General features: G+C 41.1%; 1 protein-coding gene across 2 annotated transcripts in view; it reads right to left on the bottom strand.

Annotated features, from left to right (window-relative positions):
• LOC149191364 (magnesium transporter MRS2-F-like) overlaps positions 1-24,192 on the bottom strand; it is a 283,963-nt gene that overhangs the window by 155,056 nt on the left and 104,715 nt on the right. The gene's annotated exons all lie outside the window — the stretch shown is intronic.

Below are 24,192 nucleotides of genomic sequence, written 5' to 3'. Positions count from 1 at the left end.
TCCTCCTGGATCCCAATGCCACCAAGAACAAGTATCAATGCTCCATGGCTCATGTTGTGTTAATGCTCCATGGTATCCTGTTGACCGCATACCAACTCATCACCTCTCTCCAATCCAACCTTTGGCATAGGCCAAGGTCAATCCCACTATGTAGATGCAAGCCTGAAGTGCTAGAAAGTTGTTGGTTTGTCTCCCACCGCCAACTAGAGCATGTAGTACTCCTTATGTCTAAGGGTCCCTGCCACACTATGCTCCCCACTGAGGATATCGTGCCATCAACAGGATACCAACTCATGATCTCCCGCTAATCCATCCCGTGGGAAGGATCAAATGCATGTGCATCTGTATATGGTACAAGTCCATTGTGCTTCATCATGCTCAACTCATGCAACTCTGCCCAACCAATCACCCAGATATGTCTAGGAATCCCTGCCTCTCTCCCTATAAGTGGGCAACCCGTGTTGCACGCCCTATCTATGTACTCCTAGAGAGGGTTGCTACTTGGAAATATTGTAGTTTCGCTAGCTTCCACTACATCTACCTACACCTCGTCAATGGGCAGACCCAAAGATGGATGCACCACTACCTCCAAAAGAGCCTCCCTCATCTGACCGAAAACTCCATTCTCCACCGGTCCACTTGTCCCCTACAACATTATCCTATTAGATCCCAATGCCTCTTAATAACCAATGTATGCAAATACTCCCTCCCTTGTGGTCATATGTAAATCTGCCTGCTCCTCATCAATGGTTGGCCCTAAGGATGTTTGCTCATCCTCCTCCATCATGGGCTCAACATGAGCCACTAGCTGACTATCCAAAGATGGCCCATCATGCGCACTGTGCTCCACTATGTGTTGCTCATGCTGAATGGGAACAAGTTGTTGCTCATCAATCTCCTCTACCAAACATGGTTGCATCTCTAAGCTGTTGTCAACGACTCCCCAAGAATGCTCATGCTCCTTAGAGGTGTCCTTGTAAGAACCCATGGACTCAACTATAAAAGAAGAATCCTCATCCTGAAACTCAGAAGGAATCTCCTCCTGATCAACCCCTGTCATCTCCTTGATGTCATTCATGCACGAGTGGTCTATTCCCCAAGGTTCCTTGCAAATAAAGCATAGACCCTTCCTCCTTAGCTCATTCTGGCTGCATGGTTGGTCACCACAAATCCTCCATAACTCCTCCTGGGTTAGCTTCCTTCTAAAGAATCTCATATTTTGTTCAACCACCCCTTTGGCTAGCTCATAGGCAGCTGGTGAGGCAACTTGTGTCTTCCTCCAAATGGCTAACAATTTTTTCCACAGTTGTTTGCGAATGACATCACCTTCAACTAGCAATGAAGATAATATATCTCGCATGTTGGCTTTTACCTCCTCGAGGTGATGCTCTCTGATCTTGGTGAAGAAGAATTGGCACATCTGAAGGACCAAATCATCTTATTCTAGATCAAGCATGACTACATAGGATCTGATTTTGGCCATAGTGTCTAAGACTATGAGTCTTCTATCAAAGTTTGAGCTCTGGGTGTCATGCAATCTTGAATAGCATTCTACAATCAATAGAAATACCCTCTTCATGATATCATCATTATAGGGAGGAAAGGGTGCTACTATCCTCAAAACATTGTTGAAACAAGATGCGGTGATAAGCTTGGCTTTTTCTCCCAAATGCTCCAAGAATCTGGCTTGTACCAATGCAATCATAGCTGGTTCCAGAGCCCAATTTAAACTCCAATCAGATTGACCCACCTTTGAAAGATAGGATTCCAGCTCTTCCAATGTGAGGTCATCCCCTGATCTTCCAACGTTTAAATCTGACCCAAGTACGAAAATCCAATTCCCCAGTTTTTTCTCCTTTTGTAAATTCCTCGAATGCCTCTGTTGGAGCAAATTATGTACCTTCCTAGAGAAAGGTCTATTGTCTTGTTTCAAGGAACTAACTTCTCCATTGTTTATTCTTTTCAATTTGTTTAGGAGTTCCTCCATAGCCTAGCTTAATGAGGACAATATATCAGGCTGACTCATATATGGCTCTAACTGACAACCAGTACCAATACATACATCACTTGTCATGTTCCCAAACAGGAATGTAAGTGATATACAAAGCATGCAAAACAATCCAGCAATCAAAAAAACGAAATATACATTAAGCACCCATGGAAACACTGGAAATAGAGAACTGTTGAACCATTTCATTACTTCTTCAGGAGCAAATACAATAGTAAAATAGAATGGTGCACCTAGGCTTGTCTCAATTGACAACCATGACAAAACCCAGGTGAGAAAATGCTAAACTGAAGGCTGCTACAACTAATGCACCAAACTGAACTGCATTGCCCCAGAAAATTGCTCTGTCTGCTCACTTCGAAGGGCTGGAATCACTGCTTCCTATGCTCAAAAAATTATGAGATTTCAGCTCCTTGCTGCTTGGCCAAAACCCAAAAAAACCCACGAAGGAAATGGCCAAATGTTGACCTCGAGATTTTGGCCCAAATTCCCCTTAGCTCCTCTAGCTGCTAGCTGAGTTGGAACCCCTATTTGACCCCTTAAATCTGCCCAGAAAATTCTATAAATTTACGAGTGTGATCCTTGCCCAAAACCCAAAAAAAACCCAGAAAGGGTTTCCCTTGGTTCCAACCTTCAAAAATTCACCCTTCACAACTTGCCCTCCTCCAATTTCGAGTTTTATTGTTGTGACTGATCCTATCAATCTCTGCTCTCCCAACTCCAGCAGTCCTCCTCAAATGGCCCTCCAAGTGATGTCCTGCTTCTCTCGGCCAGCTCCAGCTCTACAATTCCTTCCTCCAACTCCCACGTGAGCCTAGTGATGGCTCTCTGCGTAGGCCCAGGTAATTGTAAATTGGACTACTAGGATGATGGCCCTTTGCTGCTCTCCCAATCATCTAACTCTCCCGGAAAATGCTTGATCACTAATAGCTCCAAAATCCCCTTGTGTATTCTCCAACTAGCCAGAAATACACACTCCCTATTGTGGCTGAATGGTAGTGTTGTAACACACTCCCAAAACTCCTGAAATACTTATGGAATTGCCTCTCTAGGATGGGCACGGATGATCCCCTGAAGTAGAAGTTGAATCTCTCGCTTGAGAGATTCGTGGCTAATAATCGATTGACTCAGCTAAACAGCAGAGCGAATGGTCAAGTAATTTTGATTGCAACGTGTAAGAATGTCATGTCCCCATTTTTATTCTTCTTCATAGTACACCCAGGGTGGATTTCCAGGGCCAAGGATGGCCAAGTCCATGGAGCAGGTTATGTCATCAGGGGTCCCGATGGTGTTTTGAGGAGTTTCTATGAGGTCCAGCGACATTCGCTTGGTATATTCCATCATCCGCATAGTTTGCCTTTGGTTTCGGCACATTCCGACAACTTTCAGAACATTGAGTTATTAGTGGGCTTGACTCAATTAATTACGCTTAAGGTGGCATTTCGGGAGGAATACGTGGCAGAACACCTTAGCATAATAGCTCATTGGAACCGGAACGAGAATATCTACATGATGGGATGGTTAGATGAGATTTTTAGTGATCTGGGGAGACATGACAACCAATTTACCATTTTCCCAAATTAAAAAGAATATTTTAATTGAAATAAAAGAGGGAAAAATGCTCCATGATTAAAATAATAATAAAATAGAAGGTTCTAGAGGAGTCCATCAAATCTATAAAAGAGGAGGAGGAGACCATTGGAGGACATCTTGGATTTTGATATTGTTTCTTGTATGAGAGGCTGAGAACTCAATTCTCTACTCCATTGTTAGCCCCAGGATGGATAACCCTCGGGAGATTTAGTGAGATTGGGCGAGTACCCATCTCCCCTTGGTGAGTTCATCTAGAATTCACAGGAGAGCTTAGCAATGGCGGTTTGTTTCAGCTTTGGTGGAGGGCCCGTGTAGCATTGGAGTAGATCCTTGAGGCCAGTTCTATCTCAGTTATCTCAGCTATTTTTGTTATTCCAGCAGGTAAAACCCCAGTTTATACATTATAATGAAAGCTGAGATTATTTGTGCTCATTCTATGCTTGATTTGCATGCATTCTCTTGTTCTGTTTTACATGGCAATCTTCTGTTTATGAATGGAAAATTTAGCTGAAGTATTTATGAGTTAAAATTTTGAGAAAACCCCAAATTGTTCCATTTGGGACAATACAGTGGTATCAGAGCATTGGTCTTCGCTCAGTGTTAAATTAAGGTATGTTCTATGCTTAGAGCAGTTTACTTATCTTTCTTGTTATTATCCACATATTAGCAACCACATGTACATAAGTAAAGTGCAAATAGAAAGCCAGGGACAAACCCCAATATGGGGAAACCCTTTGATCAAATCTTCTTTTATCTTCAATAATTCAGCAGAGAGAAATAGTACAAAAATCTTATTTATATCAGCAGCAGCAAACCCTAGATCAACGGCATCAATATCAGCGACATCAACACCATCGGCATCAGCGATATCAATATCATCGGCATCAGCGTCATCGGCATCCGCAGCATCAACATCATCGGCATCAGCGGCATCAGTATCATCGGCATCAACATCATTGACATCAGCCCTAAACTAGGGCAATCAATATCTTCCAAACTGGAGGTCAGATCACCTCGATTCCTGTGCCAAAAATTGCAGATTTCCAAGGAGAGTCAGCTTCACCTACTGCGCAGTCAGGAGAGAGAGAATGTTGGTCAACATTGGTCAAAGATCCAATCTGCAGTTTGTAAACCCTTAGAAAACTGAATCCTTCCTTCCCACGTGTGAGAGAGAGACCTATCTGCGCAGGAGAGAGAGAGAGAGAGAGACTCTTTTCTGCGCAGAAGAGAGAGAGAGAGATGGACGAGAAGTGTGTATCCAAATGAGGAGGAGACATCCTATATTTATATGCAAACGTTGATGATGAATAGTTGTGTCTGTTGAGCTTCTGAGCCTACATAAGTTGCTGGCCGACTTTGACAATTTGTCCATAATCAAAATAAATTCATATCTCCATAAATACTTATCGGAATCGGATGATATTGAGATCACTCCTACACCTCTCAACAAGAGGAATCTAGATAAAATATTATCTGCCATGAATAAGGTGATTCTCATGAAGTTTGGCCCTAGTTGCCAATTTTAACATTCCCTCTCAACTAGGGAGAACTCCATCTGCAATTCATCTAACCGTCGCTAGGATTCATCCATCAAATGCACTACCCTGAACAACTTGACCCCTGCTCTGCTCTGCTTTGCTCTGCCTTGCTATGCTCTGCTCTGCCTTGCTATGCTCTGCTCTGCTCTGTTCTGCCTTACTAGGCTCTGCTCTGCTCTACTCTGCCTTGCTATGCTCTGCTCTACCTTGCTATGCTCTACTATGCTCTGTTCTGCCTTGCTATGCTCTGCTCTGCTCTGTTTTGCTCTGCTCGAACTATGAAGAAGAAGAAGAAGTGATCGAGGATGTATCATACCATCCTCCACTGACCCGAAGTCAGTCTCAGAGTGTGTACCACTGGTCCTAGACCAGTCCTCTACTGACCTGAAGTCAGTGTCATAGTGGGTACCACTCTCACTGGTCCCAGACTAGTCCTCTACTGACCTGAAGTCAGTGTCATAGTGGGTACCACTCTCACTGGTCCCAGACCAGTATCATTGATCCCAGATCAATGAAGGTCATCCTAGCATAGGGAGTATGGTAGATACAACAATGCGTCCATCAGTACTACTATGGTCCCTATCCTCATTTCCCTGCTCATTGATCAGATGAGAGGTACTTCCCATGAGTCCCAGACTGCATGGGTAGGATGCCTCGACAGGAGAACTAATCATCTTGTCCACAGGAGAGCGAATCATCATGTCCCACAAGAGAGCGAATCATCTTGTCCACAGGAGAGCGAATCATCCTTTCCACAGGAGAGCAAATCATCTTGTCCCACAAGAGAGCGAGTCATCCTATCCATAGGAGAGCGAGTCATCCTGTCCACAGGAGAGCGAATCATCCTGTCCACAGGAGAGCGAATAATCCTGTCCCACAAGAGAGCGAATCATCTTGTCCACAGGAGAGAGAATCATCCTGTCCCACAAGAGAATGAATCATCTTGTCCACAGGAGAGAGAATCAACCTGTCCCACAAGAGAGCGAATCATCTTGTCCACAAGAGAGCGAATCATCTTGTCCAGTGGATGCCACGGAGAACTAATCATCCTGGCCTACAGGAGAACGAATCATCCTATTCCACAATCGCCATGGAGAACACATCATCCAGGCCCACAGGACAACTAATCATCCTGTTCCATAGTCGTCATGGGGTGTCACAGGGGAACGTTGAACCTTTTACCCTAAGTCACTGGATTCGTCCTAAACCCCCTACGAATCCCAAATCCAGCGAATCCGACACGATTCGGTCCGAATTCATGTCCAAATCATATGACACGTCGTGTCCTTTTCTGACACGTCGAATCCGAGGTCGTGTCACGATTTTCAAAAGCGTGTCGCGATTTTGGGAAACGTGTCCTGTTCATGGTAATGTTAAATTCTTAAAGTAAAAGTGACATTCTCCTTAATCTTCATTTTCATCCTTTTACTTAAATTTTTAACATTACCATGAAATGACTCAGGATGTTTGAGAGTGGTTCCGGCCTCATTGGATTTCATATGGAGAAAGTAGAATTTTAGATTTCATTCAAAATCCAGCAGACTTATCAGTTTTTTCAAGATTTTAGGATTGGGGGATTGCAATGTTTCCATTGAATTTTGTCATGTATTAGCCTATTAGGGTATGGAACTTGTATTTAATCAAGAGCACCAATCCCTCTATGTACCTTGATGTTAGTGACATTGGTTGTCGAACTCCTGTATCATGACCCTCCTAAAAATGTACACATCACTCAAACAAAATCTTGACTTGACATGTTATGCTTGTTCTATCTTATGTTAATGCTTAAAGGGTGATATTAATGACAAAGATCCCTATACAGATACAGAGGTAATGACAAAGATACCTCTGAATATTAATGCTTAGAGGGTGATATTAATGACAAAGACCCTGATTTTCCAACAAGACTAAAAAATTAGACATTTCTCATGGTGGCAAGAGGGCCAAGCATAAGAAATAGATAATAGATTGACATGTATTTGAATTTTGTATGTACTATGCATGCTAATAGCTATAGATGAAGATCTATGTTTGAAATCAATAAATTTGTATCATTAATTAAAATTTGTGTAAGAAATATGATAATATCTAATTTTTAATATGTATATATATTTTAATAAAATAATATATAACGTGTCCTAATGTGTCCTGTTCCGAGGGGTCAGCATGTCCGAATCCGACACCACGAATCTCAAATCCTACGTGTCCTGAATCCCCGTGTCAAGTGACTTAGCTTTTATCCTATACAAAGTGCACCAACAGGGGATGATGAGTCACCCTGTGGTCATATGTCGCTCCAAGAAGTACCCTGCGCCCCCCCTAGAGCTCCCAGAGCTCAGTACATCATACTTGATCCTCATCAGAGGGTCTCTGAACGACACCAAGTCGTTCTCGGAAAATCAAGAATTTGACCTTTCCTAGGGGCTTTGTCAGAATGTCGGCGACCTGTTCATCCATACCGATATGTTGGAGCCTTATTGCTCCTCGTTGCACCATATCTCGAATATAGTGGTACCTGATATTGATATGCTTGGAGCGATCATGAAATACGTGATTTTCTGATAATCGGATCCCGCTCTGGTTGTCACATAGAATCACGGTGGTATCCAATGTAAATCCAAATAGCTCACTGAAGAGCTTTCGCAACCAGACTGCCTCACAAGAGGCCATTCTAGCAGCAATATACTCTGCCTCGGCGTTGCTCAAAGCCACCGACTTTTGCTTCCTGCTCATCTAGGATATCGAAGCAGATCCCAAAGAGAAACAGCACCCGGAAGTGCTCTTTCGGTCCACCACACTGCCTACCCAATCAACATCAGTATACCCAAGTAGTCTCACATCTCCGGCAGTGTATCTTAAACCATAAGTAATTGTTCCATGAAGATATCTCAACAGATTCTTGGCACCAATCCAATGTATGTGGTGAGGTTCAACCATATGTTGACTCAACGTGTTGACTGAAAAGCATATATCTGGACGAGAGTTCACTAAGAACATTAATGCTCCGACAAGTTGACGATACTCGGTGGCATTTTGTAAAATAGGTCCAGCAGCACTACTGTTTAACTTTTTGAAGTCAAGCTCCACTAGGGTAGATACAGGCTTGCAGTCCACCATACTGAATCTTTCCAATATCTTCACCACATAATTTCCTTGAGATAGGAAAATTTCCCCTAGCTTTTGCCAAACTTCAAGTCCTAGGAAATAGTGCACCAATCCTAGGTCCTTCATTTCAAATTCAGAAGCCAACTCCCTCTTACATTTGTAAATGAGAGGGTCTGCACCTAAGTTGCACGAAACGGGGAAACGGGGAAGCGAAACGAAACGCGGAAGCGAAACGAAACGCGACCTCCCCAAATTTGGAAACGGGGAAACGCGAATATATATAATAATATATATATATATATATATATTAAAAACATTTAAAAATTATTAATATATATATGTGCAATCATAAAGCATTAATGATACATTTACTTAAACATTTTAACATTAAGATTAAATTTACATCACAATGATCACATTTACTCATGAGTCATCACATAATGAAAATAAAAATATAGGAACTGGAAAATCCAAAATCAGCCTTTATTTATATTAGTATATGAGGCTGCAAGTACAATAAAGACTATAAGGCTGCAAGAACTATAGAGACAAGTCACAAAAGACTAATCCTCATCATAACAATCCTCATCAAAAATAGAAGCAGCAGAATGCTCAACAGTGGATGGTGGTGCTGAAGAAGATGATGCACCAATTCCACTTCCAGAATCCTCCTCAATATTCAGGGAAGCAAGAGAGAGATCCAAATCAGGATTTTCTGCATCCACATCCCATTCTTTAGAAGGACCACTGTTGTATTCTGGACCCCTACGAGATGCAAGGCGAAGGTTGGAGTGCACATAAACAAGATCCTCTGCTTTCTGTGAGCCCAACCTATTGCGCTTCACAGAATGAATAAAACCATAAGTGCTCCAATTCCTTTCTGCTGATGAAGAGCTTGCCACTTGTGAAAGAATACGAATGGCAAGGCTTTGCAAATGTACACCATTTGCTCCATGACAAATCCACCACCTAACTGGATTCATGGTGCTTCTCTCCTCCAAAGCTGATATATCTGCATAATCATCTATTCCTGCAGCAAAACTGGCAAATTCCTCCTTTACCTCCCTATGTAGATGAGAAGGAAACATTCTCATTAGTGCTTTTTTCACCCCAGTAGCCACCTCTCTATCCTTATGGGGTGCCTTCCTCTTCCCATTGCTTTTAGCAATAAGCTCCTCATCATAAAATTTGGGGTTCAAAGCATGTGCTAAAGTGTGCAATGGTGTATTGAAATTGTTCCACCTGTCAACAATGATTTTCTTGATCAAACCAGCAAAATGATCATCAACAAACAGAAGTTGTGGAGACTCCTGCGAAATGATTTCCATAGTTTTCTCAACCATGGAATCCATGCCATCATATACCTCTCCAAGAAAGGTTGGTCAGTGTCAGCACTCCGGAGAAGCTCAAATGCAGGGGTTGTGAACTTTAGCAAGAAATCTACCTTGCTCCACCAATCCTCATCAAGGCACAATCTACGCACCATAGATCCCCGCTCTGAATCTGCTTGTCTCCACTCAATCCAAAGTTGACTCACCACCATAGAAACTAATGCATGCTTAACCTCAACAAGGCGGCGCAACATCACGAAGTTTGAGGCATATCTTGTCTCAACAACTTTTAACAACTCCAATTTACTCTCGAAATATGGCCTGAGACTGGTGGTGGTTGGTGATGAATTTGATAATCTCCCTTGCTTCCCATGTGACTTCCTTTATCCAGGAAACTTTGTTGTCGATCTCCTCTAAGATCAGATTCAGATTATGGACAATGCATGGTGTCCAAAAGATGTGGTCATACCTCCCCTCAATAATTAAACCTGCAGCTTTGCAAACTGGTGCATTATCCGTGATAACTTGCACCACCCTGTTAGGCCCTATTTGTTCAATAGCTTTTATAATAACATCAGCAATGAACTGTGCATCTTTCACCTCTCCTGAGCAGTCTTCTGCCTTGATAAACATTGCTCCTTTGGGGGAAGTGGCAATGATATTTATCAATGGTCTGCGCCTCATATCTGTCCAACCATCTCAGACTATGGTAACCCCAGAGCTACTCCAGGAAGAACGAATTGGAGCTAAAACGTCCTCCACAAGTTCCTTCTCATTTTTGAGAAGCTGGGTTCTGACTTTCTCATAGTTGGGCCCCTTGTACCCTTGAGGAGCTTTGTTAACTGCCCTTATCATATCTTGCCAGTAAGGAGAGCGAACAACATTGAATGGGATACCACATGCATAAATGCACCTGGCCACTCTGGAATCAGCTTCTTCTCTTGCTTGCACATTCACCAATCTAGCAATTCTGCTATCCTGAACTGATGGGGATGGCCCTGAGCCTCTGGTATGTTTGGGTGCTGCTTGTTCATGTTCTTGAGTGTGACCAGCTCTCCTCTTTCTTGCTTCAGCTACAATCCTTGGCTCAATGTTAGATGTAGCCTGAGTATGCTCATCATGCCTTCTCTTAGTACCATCCGCCTCATCTTGCTCTCTTTGATATGCCCTCCTTACCAACGGATCTGATGTTTTTGTGCAACCCAGAATCCCCTGTCCTCCTCCATGCAACAGATGCGCCTTCACTCTTGGGTAGGAGCCCTTGTACGTATTATTGCAAAGAGTGCATCGCCATTCCCATGAGCCACCACCTCCACATTTTTGAAGCTTCGTCACATGCCTCCAAAGAGGATAATATTCAGCCCTTGGGTTGGCCCTAGGGTTTGAAGTTGCAGCTGCACTTTGGCTGGAAGCCATTGCTGCAAAAATAAATTAAAAAAACAAATCTGTAACAGTGTAAATAATAAAAACGTTTTTCATATTTTTGGCTGTATAAACCCTAGAAAAATTAAAGAAATAGTAAGAAAAAAACTAAGAAATGAATGTGGCTTACCCAAATTAATTTTCTGTGGCTGAATCTACCCTAAAATGCCAGAAAAGAGGAGAAATATGGCTATAGCTGAGCCAAATCTGCTGCAAAAATAAATTTAAAAAACAAATCTATAAATAAAAAACGTTTTTCAGCAATTTAGCTGCATAAACCCTAGAAAAATTGAAGAAATAGTAAGAAAAAACTAACAAAATGAATGTGGCTTACCCAAATTAATTTTCTGTGGTTGAAACTACCCGGAAATGCCAGAAAAGAGAAGAGAAATATGGCTGTAGCTGAGCCAAATCTGCTGCTACAGAAATCTCCTGCTGAAATCTCCTTCTCTTGCTGCTGAAATCTCTTTCTCCCACTGCTGAAATCTACTTTGCTCAATGCTCAAAACACCAGCTACTGAAACAACTGCCAATCTCCAAGAGAAACTCCTTGCTGAATAGTGTGATGAGAGAATGAGAGGCACTGCTCTTTTATAACTTTAGAAATGGTTTCTAGAACAGCTTAGAAACCCTAAAAAAATTTACAAACTAATTAGAAAAAAAAAAAATTTAAAAACAAGTGATTTTTTGGAGGAAACGGGGCCCGTACGGCCTGGAAACGCGTTTCCGGCCGTACGGGCACGTTTCCATTTCGGGAAACGTGCCCGTACGGCCGAAAACGCGTTTCCAGGCCGTACGGTACGCGGAAACACGTTTCCAGGCCGTACGGTACGCGGAAACGCGTTTCCGTTTCGTTTCCGTACGGAAACGGACCCTGTACCTGCGTTTCCTGCAACTTAGGTCTGCACCTGTTAGAAAGAGGTCGTCAACATACAGCACCAGCATGAGAGGTTTGTCATCTTCAACCTCAAGTAAAGGTTGGGATCGACTTCACTCCTAGTGAATCCCAGCTTCATCAAGTAGCTAAAGATCCTCTCATACCATGCTCAGGGTGCTTGCTTCAGCCTATAGGGGCCTTCTTCAACCTGCACACATGAGATTTTCGATTATAAATCTAAAATCATTCGGGTTGCTCCACGTAGACCTCCTCTTTGATCGAAGCATGCAAGAACGCAGTCTTGACATCCATCTGATGTAGTTTCCATCCTTGTGAAGCCGCAAGGGCTATGATTGATGCGGATGGTGGTATATCTGGTAACAGGTGCAAATATCTCGTCATAGTCTATACCTTCCTTCTGGGAGAAGCCACGAGCAACAAAACGAGCCTTATACTTTTCCGTACTTCCATCATCAAGTGTCCCCCTAAGCCATGAAGGCCTTTTCCTAGAAGAGGAAGGCTCAAGTGGAGGAAGATCAATAGGATCCATGGGTTCTTCCACATCGGGCATTGTTTCATCATTCGGCTCCCTGGTGTCAGCTTCTTGAGAGCTCTTCACAATAGGAAGATTGTTCACCTTGTTGAGCACCATATCTTCGTCAAAGGTGACATCATGACTAATCACGACTTCCCTTTGACTGACTACATAGATTCTATAGCCCTTAGTATTTTCATTATAGCTCACGAAGATTCTTTTCTTTCCAGATGCACCCAATTCATTCCTTTTCTCTTTCGGCACATGAAAATATACAGGGCTTCCAAAAATTCTAAAATGAGATACATCAGGTTTCTTACCGGTGAACATTTCTTCAGGAGTTTTGGAACCCAATGCTTGATGGGGCATTGGTTTTGTATATATACGGCGGTGTTTGCAGCTTCGGCCCATTGAAACTTCAGAAGTATTTGATCATGAAGCATAGCACGAACAGCTTCCATAATTGTACGGTTCTTCCTTTCCGCCACACCATTCTGTTCACGAGTGTATGGTGTAGTAGTCTCCCTCTTAATGCCAGCCTCTTTACAAAAGTCATGAAACTCATTAGATTCATATTCAGTCCCATTATCAGTCCTTAAGATCTTCATCTTCTTTTTGGTTTGATTCTCGATCAAGGCTTTGAAGTGTCGAAACCAGGACAACACTTCATACTTCTTTTTCAAGAAGCATATCCAAGTCTTGTGAGAATAGTCATCTGTAATAATATGAATATCCTCCCAAGGAATTCACAGGCATCATACCAAATATATCTGAGTGAACTAACTGCAATATATCGAAGGTCTTGCTTTGGCTTGAGGGGAATGTCCACTTTTTAGCTTTCCTTCGGCACATCCGGAACATACACCTTCTTGCTCTATTCTGAACTCGGGCATTCCAGTCACCATTTTTCTTACATCAAGTAGAGCTTTGTAATGAAGGTGAGCAAACCTCCGATGCCATAGTTCGAACTAAAGAGATGTGTCACAAGACATGACACCTAGTGGACTTCCTCCGACCTGATATAATGAATCAACTCGAAACCCAAGAGTGAAGGCATCTTTAATATTGTTTTTCCATACATGTACCTTGCCATTGTTGAAAACCACCTTGTAGCCTTTGTCTTCCATTGCCGAAATGGACACCAGGTTCCTTTTGAGATCAGGTACATATAATACATCCAGTCTATCGTAGATTTCCTTGGAGGTGTTCAGTTCAGAAACATAGGCCACCAAGCGCTTGTTGATAGAGTCCCGGATGATCTTCTTTGCTTTGACTTCTCCAGATTTCCATTTGTTCCTGGCAGCAGCGGATGCATTTGATGGAGGCTCAACAATATTGCCTCTCACATGGTCCAACACTTTTTGATCTTCTAAAGTCAGATCGAGAGACATCTTCCATTCGTGACAGTCAGAATTTTCATGGAGCTTGTCTTCAGCAGGGAAGAGTGTTGAGGACCATATAGTTCTTTTTAGATAGCCTTGCCAACCTTCTCTTCAGTGATTTCTCTTGCTCTTGCTTGGGCTTTGTCTTCACCTCAGCTCCGATACCATGTTAAATTAAGGTATGTTCTATGCTTAGAGCAGTTTACTTATCTTTCTTATTATTATCCACAGATTAGCAATCACATGTACATAAGTAAAGTGCAGATAGAACATTAAACGATCAACAGAAAAACAAGCCAAGACAAGAGACACAAGATGTGGCAGCTAGCCAGGGACAAACCCCAATATGGGGAAACCCTTTGATCAAATCTTCTTTTATCTTCAATAATTCAGTAGAGAGAAATAGTACAAAAATCTGATTTATATCAGCAGCAGCAAACCCTAGATCAGCGGCATCAGCATCAGCGGCATCAATATCATCGACATCAACGGCATCAGTATCATCGGCATCAGCGGCATTAGCATCATCGGCATCAACAGCATCAGCATCATCGGCATCAACGGCATCAGTATCATCGGCATCAGCAGCATCAGCATCATCGGCATCAGCAGCATCAACCCTAAACTAGGGCAGTCAATATCTTCCAAACCGGAGGTCAGATCACCTCAATTCCTGTGCCAAAAATTGCGGATTTCCAAGGAGAGTCAGCTTCACCTACTGCACAGTCAGGAGAGAGAGAATGTTGGTCAACGCTGGTCAAAGTTCCAATCTGCAGTTTGTAAACCCTTAGAAAACTGTGTCCTTCCTTCCCACGTGTGAGAGAGAGACCTATCTGCGCAGGAGAGAGAGAGAGAGAGACTCTTTTCTACGTACAAGAGAGAGAGATGGATGAGAAGTGTGTATCCAAATGAGGAGGAGACATCCTATATTTATATGCAAACGTTGATGATGAATAGATGTGTCTGTTGGGCTTTTGAGCCTACTTAAGTTGCTGGCCGACTTTGACAATTTGTCCATAATCAAAATAAATTCATATCTCCATAAATACTTATCGGAATTGGATGATCTTTCGATCAATCCTACACCTCTCGACGAGAGGAATCTAAATAAAATATTATCAGCCATGAATAAAGTGATTCTCATGGAGTTTGGCCCTAGTTGCCAATTTTAACACTCAACCTGCGAGAATTCAGTTGTGAGTGTTTGGGCTTCAATTCCAATTGTAGATTGTTCGAGAGTTTTCTAAAGCGAAAATCTTCTATTCTTTGAAGCTGAAATTATTTCCGTGGCCAAATTATTGCAAGAGTTGGAATTTTTGAAGCAAGATTGAAGCTAAGTTCCTAATATGCGTTATTAGGGACTCCCCTGCACACACAGTTGACAAATTTCTGGTTGCGTTAAACTGTGATAGGGTTGCATTAACTCAGCGTGAGTTTTCATGGAGTAGACTCACAATATTATGTTCGAGCTCCCATGACGTATCACTCACCTATAGCAGAACCAAAGAGCCGCCATTTCAAAATCAGGTTGTAGAACTTGGGCAAAATCCTTGAGGGCTATAGAAATTTTGGGCATATGAATTTTTATGACCAATTATTATTTTTGTTTTAAGGTTTATTAAAAAGGAAGCCGATTCTGATTTTTGAAATGAGGGGGCCACATTTTAAATCATTATTGATTTTAAATGGGGCCATGAGAAATTAATCTGGAAAGAGAGTCGAGCCCAGTCAAAGGTTGTATTATTTTAACTAAATTTTTGTAGTGTTGTGGAATGTTTCAAGGGGTCGAGGGTCTTTTTCGCTACAGGACAATACGTTGCCGCCAAGCTGTCAACCAAAAGAGCCGAATTTTCAAATTTTGATTAGCTTGAATATTCAAAGGCTGATTTTTATCTAATTGTTGGAGCAAGATCGATTGGCTGGATGAGATAAGCACACAAGTGCATTATCATTTGCACAAAACTGGTCTGCTCATCATGATTAATTAGCACGTGGAATACAGTTGCAACAACAACGCCGACAAGGGGATGTTGGAATAGTTGGATAGTCCGTTGCAATTTGAAAGGGTCGATATCGACAGTATCAGAGGGTTGCGACATCATGGAGGATTATTGGCATAGAAACAATGTCGTCGTCAAGTAAGCCGACAGAATACTACCATGATAGGCGCTAAGCCGCACATGCAATCACTCAATGCGTTAACGTCACCTTTGCTCTCGCTAAGATCAAGCCAACGTCAACGTCGAGTTTTCATTCCAGTTGTGGTCGAAATTTTTGACACAAGAGCTTGCACAGGAGTCAGGTGATATAATTTCAAAGGCCAAGTCAACACTGTTTTTGAAAGAGCCGCATTACCAAAGGCCACCGCCAAAATTCTCAATCGAATTCTTTTGCCATGAATGGAGAGCTAAAATTTTGTATTGAAAGGAGTTAATTAATTGAAACCATCAGCATTATTCCTTTTGAAAAAGCAGAGCTTCCTTCTTGTTGGTGGGCCGAGTTGCCAAACAGGTCGAGTTTCCTTAGCGGGGTGAGTTATTTATCTTTGAGGAGTTGTACAAGCAATTCCAGGAGGGCTACATTCTCCATTTGCTCCACCAAGGCCGAGTTTGCATACATTATTATCACCTGGGCCAAATTGTTATGTATGGGGACAATGAATCATCATCATTGAGGCCAAATTAAAGTCGCCCCTTGGTGAGCCTTGTTCCAGTTAAAAAGGGTCGAGTTGACTTGCAGTTGGGTTGAGTTTTGGCAGTGGGTTTGTTAGGTCCTTATACTACTAGTGTAACCCCTTATTGTTATTAGTACAACCCCCTTATTATATTGTTGTGCCCATGTAGTCCCCATATTGTTATTATTGTGCCCCATAGAAGCCCACTATTGTTATTATTGTGCCCTTACATTATTATTGTTATGTCAACTCTGATTATATTATGACCCCTTAGACTCCTATATATAGAAAGGAGTTCTTATCATTTGTATCATCCAAGAATTGTTCATTTGTGTAATGTAAAGGAGGTTGCCCCCTCGAAAAGGCTTATTTCTAAGGCATTCATCTATCTTTTCTATCTTTTTGTGAGCTGGTTTCATAACATTTGGTATCAGAGCTGTGGATTCTAGGGTTTTGCTACTCCAAACAGGTCATCGTGGAATTTTTGCTATAACTTTTTCGCTACGAAGTTTCAGAAGCTAAAAAAAAAAACATTTGAGAAGAAATCAGTTTGAACCTCGCATCCGAATTTGAGATCTTGTCTCGCTATATTTTCGGAGATATGATCTGAGGAAGTTAGGGTTTTTGCAAGCTCCAGAATTTCATCTCAAACAGGTCATCGTGGAATTTTCGCTATAATATTTGTTCTACAAAGGTTCAGACTCTGAAATTAAAACCCATTTGAATCGAAATCTTGGTGAAGCTCAGGTCCGAATTTTAGATATCTTCTTGCTATATTTTCGGAGATATAATCTAATACATTTAGGGTTTTTGCAGGCTCCCAAATTACATCCTAAACAGGTGACCTTGGGAAAATCGTCATAACTTTCTCTCTAAGCATCAAATTGAAATTTCGTAAGAAGTTGCAAAAAGAGGATGGACTGTAGTTTTTTGTGTATCGGTTTCAGGTCCTAAGGTTGAAACAGTGACACGTGGCACTTCGTACAAGTTCGCTCTACTGAACCAGTCTATAATCGGGTCATCGTGGGAGATTTGACATAACGCTTCCTTACAGAATCCAATCTTGATCAGACTTTCGGGGTTAGAAAGAGGACTCAGCGAAAAAGAAATTTCAGAACTTGGATATCTGAAATTACAGAGTTACAATTGTTTCAAGATCGAGCTCCTAAAATCAAGAAAAAACGAGATGAGGAAGTTTGATGGCAAGGATCTGGTAAATTGGATACTACAGATGGAGAAATATTTTGATCTACATGGCGTACCACTGTTACAAAAGGTATGTATTGCATCTAATTATTTAGAACCGGATCAATTTTTATGGTATAAAGGGCTTTGTTCTCGTAAACCACTTGTTACGTGGTCAATTTTCACGGAGGAAATGATAGCGCATTATGAGGATACAAAGAGCAACACCTTCTTTAGCCTATTGATAAATCTCAAACAAAATTGTTCAATGGCAGAGAACAATGAAGACTTTCAAAAATTGAATATAAGGGAAAATGATATTCCAAAGAAGCAAAGGATTGATGTCTCCATAGGGACTTTAAAGAATAACATTCAACATGAGGTTCATCATTGGGAAACTGATTCATTGGAATGGGAAAGAAAAGTGCAAAGCAAAATTATGGCAACAAGGAAGTCTACCCCTCACAACTATAAAGATGGAAGTATTGTTTCTCCTATCCTTCCACAACTTACAAGGTTGACACCACAACAATTGGAAGAAAAAAGAGCAAAAGGGCTTTGTTACAATTGTGATAAAAAAATACACTAAAGGTCATAAGTGTCCTGAGAAGAACTTATTTTACATAGATTATGAAGAAGAGGAAGAAAAGGATAAAGAAACATCAAAAGAAGAGGATATACACCAGGAACCAACCCTAGAGAAAGAAGAAATGAATCCAACCATATCATTTAAAGCATTGGCAAGAATTACCACTCCTGAAACTCTCAAGATAGAAGGACACATCAAGAAGAAAAAGGTTCAAGAAGTGAAAGATCACATCAAGAAAGAAGAAATGAATCTGATCATATTTTGTAATGCATTGGTCGAAATTACCACTCCTCAAACTATCAAGATAGAAGGACATATCAAGAAGAAAAATGTTCAAGAAGTGAAAGATCACATCGAGCATCAAGAAATGAATCCAACCATAACTTGTAATGCATTCGAAGAAATTACCACTCCTCAAACTCTCAAGATGGACATATCAAGAAGAAAAATATTCAAGCAGTGAAAGATCACATCGAGCATCAACAACAAGTTCTCCAACTTTTAAAGGATAACACCACTTTGGTGCAGAATCAAATGAAACAACAGCCAGATCAACATCACAGTGAAAAAAAAATTGATGTAGGTGATTGGGTATTTTTACAGCTACATCTCAAGCAAGCAATTTATGAGAAGGAAATGTTGGCAATATTACATGCACTTAAGAAATGGTGACCTTACCTAATGGGAAGACACTTCAAGGTAAAAATGGATCATGATAGTCTTAAATACTTTTTAGAACAAAAATCATCTTTAGAAGAACAGAAAAAATGGGTCACAAATATGTTGGGTTATGACTTTGAAATCATCTACAAAAAAGGGAAGCAAAATGTTGTTGCAGATGCACTCTCAAGAAAGGATGGGGATGTGGAAGCATCGTTTTGTGTTATTTCTATTATCCAACCAGATTGGATACACGAAGCAAGGGATGAATGGAAAAAGGACGAAGAAGTGTGGCCACTCATTCAAAGTTGCAGAGTATCTCATCAAGTGGAAGAACTTACCCATTGAAGATTCCACATGGGAGGACAAGAATTTTGTAAAGAAACGTCAAGAACTACTCAGGCGTTGAGGACAACACTTTTTGAAGGAGAGGGGCATGTTAGGTCCCTATACTACTAGTGTAACCCTTTATTGTTATTAGTACAACCCCCTTATTATATTGTTGTGCCCATGTAGTCCCCATATTGTTATTATTGTGCCCCAACCCAAACTGACAAATAACTCCATAGCTGGTTAGAGCATTTTCTCTACATCATTTTAGACTACTTACATGCCATATTTAACATCAATTGGTCTAGACTCTAGTGTCATGCTATTTGTAGTTTTCTGTTGCATATTTGCACTCAAAAATCAGTAGGACAACCTTCATAATTAACTCCTCCACCTCTTCTTGAAGTTGGGACACAACATACACTATGAAGACAACAACAAGAAGCCCATTTCTTTGGTTGTTTTTAAGCCCTATCTAGTATTTACATTTGGTTTGTTATTCATTAAGGTATACCATGCTAATATGTGTTTGGCTTGTGACAGGTAAAGGAATTGTTTTATAAGTGAAGGGTCGAAGACCTGGTTGTTACTGGTAGTGGTAGGACATTCCTTTGAACTTGGAATGACTGGTTGGATGGACTGGGATCCGCAATAGTTCATTGATGGGCACATATCAAATAGTTCTACTTCTTACTGCATCCTCTTTTGAGAATTTTACCATGTAATACATACAGAAACAAAATTCCTTTTTATCTTTGCTTTGGAAACTCTTGTGATCTTTTTCTCCATATCCTTGAGTTTTACATGCTTTTCTTTACTTCAAGACTGCAAATCTCTGAACTAGCTGAACTGGGAATTTCAGTGGCAAGGGTCAGAGTCCAGACCATATTATTTCAAAGAGAGCAAAAGATGAACAAGATTTGAGAAAACGAAGAAAGTAGATACTTGCAAAAGGGGAACCTGCGAAAAATAGTTATCCATCTCCCATAAAAGAATCTCCCTAGCACTTTTGAACTACACCAATGATGCATATTCAGCCAGTAGATTTTGAGATCCAAGATTTTTCCGTGCCTAAACTAAGCTAACAATAACCAGATGTGGTTGACATTTATGTTTTAATGACACAATTATCATACATATTGATTTACATCTTTTGGCACAATATAGTTTACAGAGTTTAAACCATACCTGAAATATTACAGTGAAAAAATGATCAAAGATTCTAAGCAGGAAGAAAGTTTTTGCATGATTATATATCTTGTTAAACACACATGGAATGTGAACAACAGATCTGAAACATAATCGTATGATTCCTTTTATTCACATGATGTACATTTATAATACATTTTGCATGACTGTTGGATTCCATGTTCCAAAGTCCTTTGGACTTCCTTTGACTCCTCATATTCCACACCAACCCTTAGAGGATTAGGTGTCCAACATTCCCCCTTTAATCCGAAGGGGTATGTATGAGTCCAAGAAGAGAGTTGTAATACAAAATGTGCAAAAATGTATGGCAGTAGTAAGCTGAATGTGCTCTCTGAGATGTTGGTATAAGGGGGTGGTTTAAGGATGACCACCAAAACTGGAATGCTTAGTGCAGTTCCTGGAACTCTTCCAAATCTGGCAAGAAGCTGAAACCTTTTGCTAGAACACGGGTGGGACTCTTTGCAAATCGATTCCAAACACCAAAACTCCAAAGGCCGGAGTTGGTGATGGGACTTGCTTTTTTATTGCTTGTATCTTCCTACACTACGGGGGTATGGGTGACGCCCAAAGATTTGAACTCCTGGAAAAGGGAGACCTTCAACTTCCTTTTCCAGAGAGGAAGCGTCCCTAATGATTTGGAGAGAGAGACCTTCAACCTGGAAAAGGGAGGTCTACAACCTGCGGTGGTTTAAGGATGACCACCAACTCTAGAATGCTTAATGCAATTCCTGGAACTCTTCCAAAACTGGCAAGAAGCTGAAGTCTTTTGCTAGAGGAAGTGTCCCCAATTCTTTGAAGAGGGAGAAGTTCAACCTGAAAAGCGAGGTCTCAACCCTGCATAGATGGTTTAAGGCTGACCAGCAACTGAAGGCATGCTCAGGGGCATCTTTGTCTCTGGCTACAACTCTAAATCTGATATGGCAGGTTGTGGCTCAGGCTCGCTTGATGAGGCTTTGAAGCTTGTATATGACCATCACTTCCCCCCTTGTCAGATACAAGGTGAGATGATGGAGAAAACTCAACTGCAAGGCTGTTCAATACTCTAGAACAAATTTTGTCATATGATTGAAATATCTTCTTGGTCGTTGAAGCCCATTGCCAAGAAGCGATCCATCCAAGATACATCTTTGTTCTTGCAGGAGGCTTGTTTCTAAAGCATCTGTTTGAAGAATGAGTGGTTTTATGACAGTGCTCACATGGATGAAGATTAAAATAGTGATTTTTCATATGGCCAACTCGGTCACAGTGTTGGCATTTAACAACTTTTGGCTCCGAATGTGGAGGAGCAAAATCTGGAACAGGTTAAGGTGAACTGCCATGAAGAAACCCAACGCTTTGAAATTGAATGGACTTGAAATAGTATGGAATATGAAAGGACGCCTCCTTATCATATCCAAGACCTTTTTTGTGCTTGTTGTTGACAAGCTCTTCCCAAGGTCTAATGATCGGGTTGGGAAGTGCAGACTGAATTTCCACACCTGTATTCAAATTTGCTTTTGAAATGAGCACTTGATCTTAATCAACCTCAACATTATTGACTTGATGGCTGCTGATAGGATCCTGTTTCAAAGTCAAATAGGGGATTGTTCTGAACAAAGACAAGTTCAGAAGGATGCCTTTTCTACTGTAACTCATCTCTCTGTAACTGTGATTCAAGCTGTAAAAACTCTATCTTCTCTTGTGGATTTTGTAAACAGGTTTGAATATCAGAAAGAATGTCCTTGCTGATTTTAAGTGTGCTTTCAGCAATAGACATGATTAGATTTCTCAATCACTCTAATAAATTGTCAATTTCATCCATTTTATCAACAACTCAAATTCAACGCATATTCAACACAACAGTGAATGTCCAATGGTGAATGAGCAACATAAATATAAACCAACCTTCAATTCTTCATTGTAATAATCTTCACAACTGGAGCAGGTGACTCGAACTCACTGCTTCCTTTTACAAGTCCATATACAACATTTAAGCATCGAACCATATACTAGCTTTCTCGCCACTGGGGAATACTTTATTTTTATTTTTTTATGTCAAATAGTTGCTTTGATATAGACCAACTCACATATACAATTGACTCTTTTTTTTAAACTGAATAAAAAGCTTCCAGCTTGTAAAGTTGGCAATATATCATCATCCAAAAAATTTGAGCACAGCAAAATAATACGAATAATATTGCAAATACCTCTCTTATGCTCAAGAGCAAAAATATTGAAAAGTAACAGAGTTAAAATATTTGAAACTTGTTAGATAATTTAAAAAATTATGCGAGGTTCTATTCACCTTCTCTTTCAGGTCGACCAACTGGGCTCTGACTAAACCAAAGAGGCATGGCTCGAAGAAGCTAATTCTCAACCTCCTTTGTGGCCCCACCCTCTTCGGGGTTGGGGCTTCATTTAGCTGCTTACCTTGTTTCTCCACGGAGCCCCTGGCTAGTTCAAGACCAACTGACACCGGGCCCGACTTCATTCATTTTTCTTTCAATTTCTTTGGACCTCGATTAAAATGAACATTGTGCATACTTCAATGACTTCGAGTTGGCGCATTCCTGTTAACCTAGTCGAGCGAAGATGACATTTCCAAATATGAAGTCCATGGCGCCTGAAATCTTACATTCCAGAGTGCATGTACAATGTCTCTTCTTCGGAGTTGATTTCCTTTTGCCTTGTGCGAAAGCTTGCCCTCGCATGTCCTGAATAAAGTTTTGTCCCCTGCTCCGTCGTTTAGACTTTTGGTCAACCAATTACTAATGCCATTTGTATTTATGTAGATGCATGACAAAGTCGTCATCCAATCCAACCTCCCTTCCAACCTTATTACGTTGATAACACTACGGATCTGGACCTGTCACTGGTGCCTCTACGGGTGCGGGGGGTACCCTCAGGCAATCCCTCTAGACGTAGAGATGTGAGTCTATCAAATATGAGCTAGAGCCCAATTTAACCAATTTGGGCAATAGCATGGTTGCTCAAAGCCGCCCTTCAGCCTTAGTCTGTAGATGTCTACTCCAGAAGGAAGGTTTTTGTAGGACTGTTTAGTACTAATAACGCCAGGAGAAGGAACTATATATGAAACCACTAGATTTGAGCAGGGTATAAATCTATAACCGTATCCTTAACGGCAACCAGATTCGGAACTGGCATGAGAAAGCATGGAAGTAAACCACGATCACAAGAGTCAAGGGGCGACCGCTACCACGACTGACCAAACCCACAGACGCACAGCAGAGCACAAGAAATTAATGGTGAGATAATGGAATAATGCCTTGGTGCATGAGGACTAGAATGTGGACAAGAGAGAGCTCATGCAGATTGTTCAAGTTAGGAATGCACTCACTCAAATTTTAGAGAGCTTATTCAGCTTGTGAAAATCCAATTTTAGGTGAGAGTGCAGACATTACATAGAGGAGAGCGAAAGCCCAAGTCGAGGAAGAGCACATAAATGCACTGAATTGACACTAAACAAAATGAACGCTACTTAGAATAGAATATCCTTCAAATTCAACAACACTACAGACTTGAGAAAAGTAACAGGTTTGTGTGTTGAAAAACTAGTAATGCATGCAGGAAGACAGGTTCGACAAGCTTAATATGCGCTGCACTAAGCACTGTATTGAGCATGAAAATTTAAATGTATTTTCGCATAGGAATAACTGGAGCAATTACACAGTAACGACAATGGCAGACCTAAGAGATGGCAGGACCATGTGTATTGACTATCACGCATAGGAATGATGTGTCAGGGATGGCAGGA

The sequence above is a fragment of the Pinus tabuliformis genome, chromosome 2_2 (genome assembly GCF_031772625.1).
Source record: "Pinus tabuliformis cultivar Carrire ecotype Pingquan chromosome 2_2, CPIR1, whole genome shotgun sequence".
Lineage (NCBI taxonomy): Eukaryota > Viridiplantae > Streptophyta > Pinopsida > Pinales > Pinaceae > Pinus > Pinus tabuliformis.
This window is presented reverse-complemented; position numbering and strand designations above follow the sequence as displayed.